Source organism: Nicotiana tabacum, chromosome 12, assembly GCF_000715075.1.
Source record: "Nicotiana tabacum cultivar K326 chromosome 12, ASM71507v2, whole genome shotgun sequence".
NCBI classification, from domain to species: Eukaryota; Viridiplantae; Streptophyta; class Magnoliopsida; order Solanales; family Solanaceae; genus Nicotiana; species Nicotiana tabacum.
In genome coordinates this window covers 54,742,706-54,749,779 of record NC_134091.1, presented here as the reverse complement: position 1 = coordinate 54,749,779, position 7,074 = coordinate 54,742,706, and positions in this window count along the sequence as shown.

Below are 7,074 nucleotides of genomic sequence, written 5' to 3'. Positions count from 1 at the left end.
TTTTGATGTTTTCTGGGTGATATCGATCACTGATGATTCATTTCATATGATAAAAAATCAATACGATATTAATTTCTATGAGAAAGGGAAAATAATGCTACAAACTTACAATCTTATGAGCAAGGTCAAGTTCTAGGACATATTTTATCTCGATTTTGTTTACTTGCACCTCAACTATTTCATTAAGTACATGCTACTTCCTATCAATACAAGTACCAAAGTTACTTCTATCTACAAATGCTTATACAAATAAAAAGAAATCATCAAAGTATTTTTTGTTATTATTGGAATTCCAACCCTGATCGGCCATGATTTTATCCTATTCCATCGATCACTAAGGCACATACATTATTCTTAAGTGCCTTCTGGAGGTATTATGTAAAATTTCTCCTTTAATTCACCATTTAACTCTCTGTTAATTACAATATGCGTAATAAATAATATAGCATTTATTTTTTTGGTAGACGATCTAGAATATAATAAATGAACACTTACATCGATAATATCGCCAGCGAGGGATACATTTGCCAAACTTAGGGTGGCATATTTGGATGTTTGCTGTTGTTCCTTTGTTTTTCTGGAATAGGAACAGTTCCAATTGGGCACCCTTTTTATTCAACCATTACTCTTCTGTCTTAAAACGATTAGATTCTTTCTTTCGTGGTTGCAAAGCTTTCAGCTGTTGTTTTTCTGACGCCTTTGCAATAGCCATCTGTTTTTTATGTGAGTGTTATGGCACAAGCAATAAAGGAAAAAACTTTAATAGAAAATATATTACTATATGTGTTTGGATATAAAACAAGTAACTAGTTATCATAGGCATATTCAGAATTAGGGGTGTACATGTCGGATTGGTTCGGGTTTTGCAATTACCAAACCAAACTAATTGTGTCGGATTATTAAATCTACATACCAAACCAAACCAATAAAACTCGGGTTTTTCAATCTCGATTTTTCTTGGATTTTCGTGTTATTCGAATTTTTTCGAGGTTTTTTCCGGTAAAATCTTCATAGCACAAAACATATAACTTGTGCTCCAAATATTTCTTTAATCCTAGTAAGATACAACTATATAAGGTATTTTTCAAGAAAATAATACAAAATACAAGATGTGTCATGGCAGTACCCTAAATTATTCAACAATAAAATCACGTAATATAAATATTACTAATTAAAAAGTCATAATAAAAATAACTATAATCTAAAAGTACTAAGTCATGTTAAAATAAGTAGACTCATAAGGGAGTATTAATTACATGACTAAACGCTAAAGAAAAAATAAAATAGGTTATGCATTTTTATCTAAATTATTGCAAAATAAAAAATAGATATTCAATACATTATCATTCCTAGTATTGAATTGAATGTCTTTTGTTAGCATTAATATTGATTTGATTTTTATTTGGGCTTTTGTTAGCATTATTTGAGTTACATTAATGGCGATAAAACTTATTGGAACATTCAAAAGTTCTAAGTCCAACCTTGAAATAATACCTTAAAAGATAACATTATGCAAAAGTTTAAGAAATATTTATAAATTGCATCACAATAAGTATATTTATGATTAAATGTCTAAAAGTGCTATATATATGTAATGTCGGATTGGTTTGGTTTCGGTTTGACTTTTTTTTTAGTTAAAACCAAACCAATTATGGTTGGTTTTTTTTTTCTCAATACCAAACCAAATCAAACCGAACCATAGTTGGCACTACAACATAATACATTTATAGCTACGAAATCTCAACTACAAATCTAAATTCCGTGGCTAGTACCTAACAATAGCCACAAAAATTAGAGTTGTGTGGCTTTTTACAAATTCGTAAAATTTCTTAGCCACAAAAATTAAATTGACAAAGCTAATTCCTCATTTTTGCTATGGTTGCTAATTATCGTGGCAACAATTATCTAAATAGCTATAAATTTATTACTACGGTATAATTTCGTAGCTAATCATAAATTTTTGCTACGCATTAAAAGTTATTGTAGCAACAGTAATCATTTAGCCACAATAAATTTTTTGAAACAAACTATTGTAGCTAAAATAAATTTTTTTGCTTCAAGTTATAAAATATCGTGGCAATAGATGATTTAAAAGCTATGATTATTTGTCATGAAGACATGATATAGCCACGGATCTTTTGATATGATAAAATTTCGTAGCTAATCATTAGTTTTTGCTACATGCTAAAACTTACTACAGCAAAACTAATTTTTAGTCACAATAAATTATTTAAAATAAAGGTTGTATCTGAATAAATAATTTTGCTTTTAGTTCTAAATAAACTATTGCTACATTTGGCTTAACAATTATTTGTCACAAATGATATAAACCACAGATTTATCACTATGATAAAATTTCGTAGCTATTTAAGTATTACCACGAATTGAAACGTACTGTAGCAATAGTAATATTTTACGACTATTAAATTAGTTGAAACACAATCCTGTAGTTAATGGATAATTTTGCTTCAAGTTAGAAACAAATTCAAAATAGTTGGCTTAATAGTTACAATTATTTATCAAGAAAAAAATGAAATAGTAACAGATTCAAAATATCAATAAACTTTTATAGTTGACATTAATTATATAATCGTACATTTGAGGTTACCATTGTAATAATAATATTTTAACCATAATAAATTAGGTCAAAATTTTTAAAAGATGAATATTTTTGCTTCGAGTATGAAAGTCATGAAAAGACTTGGTCTAGAAATATTCGGTTATGAAAAATTAATTTCATAGACAAATAAGATTTATATATATATATATATATATATATATATATATATATATATATATATATATATATATATGTAATTAAATTTAAAAATAACAAAGATTAAAATGGATGAAAAATAATCTTCAGTCTTAAAATTGAATCTAAATAGTATAAAAACTATAATAAAAAACGTATAGTAAAATAGCAACGATTTTGAAGTGAAAAACAAAATTTATTGTTGGTTTTTATGCTAACTAATAGAAAAAAAATTAGAAATAGAACTTTCTGCCGCTAACATTATTATTCATATTAAGTTTTCCGGTTAGTTACACAAAATACTCCTATAGTATTAATCAATTTCAGATACATCCGTTGTATTTTAAATTTAAACTTACATCCCATATATTATTAAAATTCTACACTTACACCCTCTATGAGGTATATCTGTAACTAATTTTATTTTAAAATATAATGTTAAATGATAAATTACAATTATAAATATTTTTTATGTACTTATTTTTTATGATATTTTAAGAAGAGAAGAAATATTTTTGTTGAAAATATTTATTCATGTCATTGATTAGAAAATTAATAAATATTTTTTTAAATATGTATCTCTTGAAATTCTTAAATAGAAAATTAATACAAATTATTTATTTAGAAGACTAGAATTTTTGTGTATTTTGCATAATCGATTTATCTGTCGAAGCTCTTACATATAATGATGTTATTCTTTTTTTATATAAATATTTAAACCTCCTATATAATAAAAATATTACACAAATGAAATTTATCCAACTAAGTAAATTTAAAATAACTTTGAAGCAAATGAATAAATAAACAAACTAAAATAAAAATGAGATATTCATATTATGAGTTTTGAAAGATATATGTTTCAAAATATATTTAATATATTCCTTCGTCAATTGGGTGAATACAAGTTTTCGACAAAAATATTTATTTTCTTTGTAAGTTTCATGATAGTAAATATATAAAAAAGTTTTTATTTATAATTTAATTTTTCTTTTAATAAGTATGTTTTAATGTACTTAGTTATGGATATACTTCATAAAAGCTGTAATCGTAAGATTTTCATAAATTATAAAGTTTATAAGTGTTTAAGTCCTGGGTTCGAGTCACGCTGGAGGGGAAGTGTGGAAACACTATAGATCCTCCTAATTTGTGAGCGATTTAAAAGAAAAAAAATACCATAATTGTGTGCGTACCTAATTACAACATCGAATTTAAACAAATATAATCTTATACCAATTACATTGTACAACAAATTATTTATATTATACACCGAATCAAAGAATTAAGAATTTAATATAATTCATATACAATAAGGGGTCGTGTCTCTTTTACGACTATTATTCGATATTTTATAAACTTAAATAATTTCAATATTATTAGGTTCTATTTCAAAACGCTGATAATTTAATATGGTTGATAAAGGAGTTTATAAAAAAAAATTAATTAGTATATCATTATTCATATTAAACAAAGTATTACTTGTGATTTTCTAATATAATTTAAATAAATATTAACTTTGTGCTTGTATCTATTTACATTAATCACTAATTGTATTCAATTTGAATATGCATAATTAATGGTCTAATGTTATTTTGATAACTTAATAATTACTATCATAAATCTAATTAAGCACTAATATTTTTTAAAATTAATATAATTGAAATAGGAGAATATAACAAACTAAGAATATCATATAGTACGAAAGAAGCTTTAAAGAAAAAGATAAATTAGTATGCCTTCATTTTATTTAAATAGTTTATTGTTTCTATGTTACTTATTATAAATTAAGTATTTATAATATTATTCCTTTTGGTTTTTGGTAGTTTTTTTATTACTTATATTCGTTAGCACTTACATTTTTTGCATTTAATGTATTACGTGTCTTATTAAAAATTAAAAGAAAGTAAAAATCTATAGTATATAACAACAAGTAAAGAAATGACAAAGGCCCAAAGCAAAAATCCTTAAAACCTAAACTACACTCTGACCTCCTCTCTCCCGCCGCCACCTCCCCTTCCTCACTTTTCTATTTCATTCTTTAACCACGACTAAACTAAGAAGATCGAAAATGACAAAGAAGAGCGAGAGAGAACCCAATCGCTTCTCTATTCTGTTGTTTAGAGCTTGAGTCTTACATTTCACCATGGGAGTTGTATATATTGAGTTACATATTTTATTTATGTAGTTGCTGATATTTTTAGACTCTAAATTATTATTTCAATTATTCCTCATGTTGTTAGGCTTACCTAGTCTTAGAGACTAGATGTTGTCACGACATCCTATTTTGATTGTATGATAGCCGTGTGTTATGTTTGAAGTCAAGCGAGTTGTGGAACAAAAGTTGGCAAAGGTCATCACAAGTTACATTCATAATTATACTGAAAATAGGTCAAATATAGCTGAGATTTTCTCCCAATATACTTTGAATTATGGGGTGATCTACCTACCAAATTGAAGATATATGAGTCTAGTTTTTAACGCATTAAATCGTTCGTCAATACGACATCAGAGTAGAGAGATATTAGCATTTTCGTGAGACTGCGCAAGCAGCTTCCATGGGACCCACTTAGACGGTGGGTGATTCTCCAACCTTTAAAGATCGGGTCGATGCTCATATGGGGCCATTTTTTGACCCAACCTCGTCTCTACACTCCTCCTAACACTCCTAAATAGATACCATAAGGTTTTAAAGCGATTCCGAAGTGATTACACCATATTTCAAAATCAAAAGTTAGCTCTAGTGAAGAATAATACAAATCTGAGGTTGTGTTATCATTGAGGATAATTGTGGCTGTGTTTGGCTGAAATTTCAAGTTGTTGTTACTGGATAAGGTGAGTATAATATCCTACTATTTGTGCTTAAGCTTTCTTGTATGTTGGTTAAGTTGTTAGGATGATAAACTACAAGATAATACTTGGATTAGCTTGAGATATTGTTGGTCTTGATGGATTGATTTGAAAGTTGCTCTTATGGACTTTAAGTGGCTGGAAATTATGGAAAATAAGTTGGTTATGATATTGTTAGTATGATTATGTTGATTTACATGTCAATCTTGTTGAGGAAATTGGTAACTAGAAAAGAAATGGCTATAAAGCACTTGGAAGTTGTCCATAGTGACATTATCTTGTGTTAGGCTATTTCGGGTAACTTTGAAATTGAGTACAAGGTTAGAAATCCTTTAAAATGTATTGGTTATTATACTGGATATATTACTAAGTTCAAGACTGAATGATAATAGGGTTGAAGGGTGCTAAAGGGATTCAATCCGAGCTTGCTGCTCGTCGTGATATGTTGATGACTTGTTAATGAAATATTTTGTATCCTATTGTTGATGTTGTTCTTATTGTATTGATATGGTTGTCGTTGTTGGTATATGGTATTAGAGGAGGCCCTTGTTATAGGGGAGATGCTGCCCAAATTTACATAAACGAGCTACTAGTTTAAGTTGCGGACTTAGCCTTTACTCAGCACTGATTTTAAATTTCCTTATGCTATGGTAGATTGAGTTGAGTTATTTAAAAAATTGTTTGGAAGGTATTAAGGACTCAACGGAGTTAAGGTATGTTAAGGTTATCCCTTCTTTCCTTTTGGCATGATCCATATGATTCAAACGAAACGAGCAAACGCGCAATTCTTTACAAATGACTCTAATTCATAGAGGTACTAGGGATGCCTATGTTCTTGATTTCCCATGTGTCATGTTATTATATAATCTGTTCATGTGTCTCAGATAATGCATAAGTTGATAAAGTTTATTTCATAATATTAACCGAAGTCATATTGATCTTATGACATCCCGAGAGATCTTATTGACTTACTTCTTATGCATTGCATTCATTTACATGTACATTAATCCATGACCGGATAGAATTATATACGTGTATATTAAATGTACATGGGTATGGGAAAGTTTATGGCGTTATATACGCACCACCACCTGATCAGTTGGTATATATTGATGATTTCTCCCACAAAGGCCGAGATGATATGATGGGATGCCCTAAGAGGCTTGATGATGTTATATACGTATATACCTATGCATGATATGACATTTATTCGCATATGCATGACATTATAAATGTTTCATAATTCACAGATCTATTTAGACTTACAGGTTGAGTTCTTTACTCCATGTTTCTTTCATGTATTTTATATACTATTTTTTTATGCCTTACATACTCGGTACTTTATTTGTACTGACGTTCTATTTGCCTGGGGATGCTGCATTTCATGCCCGCAGGTTCCGATAGACAGGTTGACAGTCTTCCTAGTAAGCTATCAGTTCAGCGGAAGGTGTTGGTACACTCCACTTGCTCCGAAG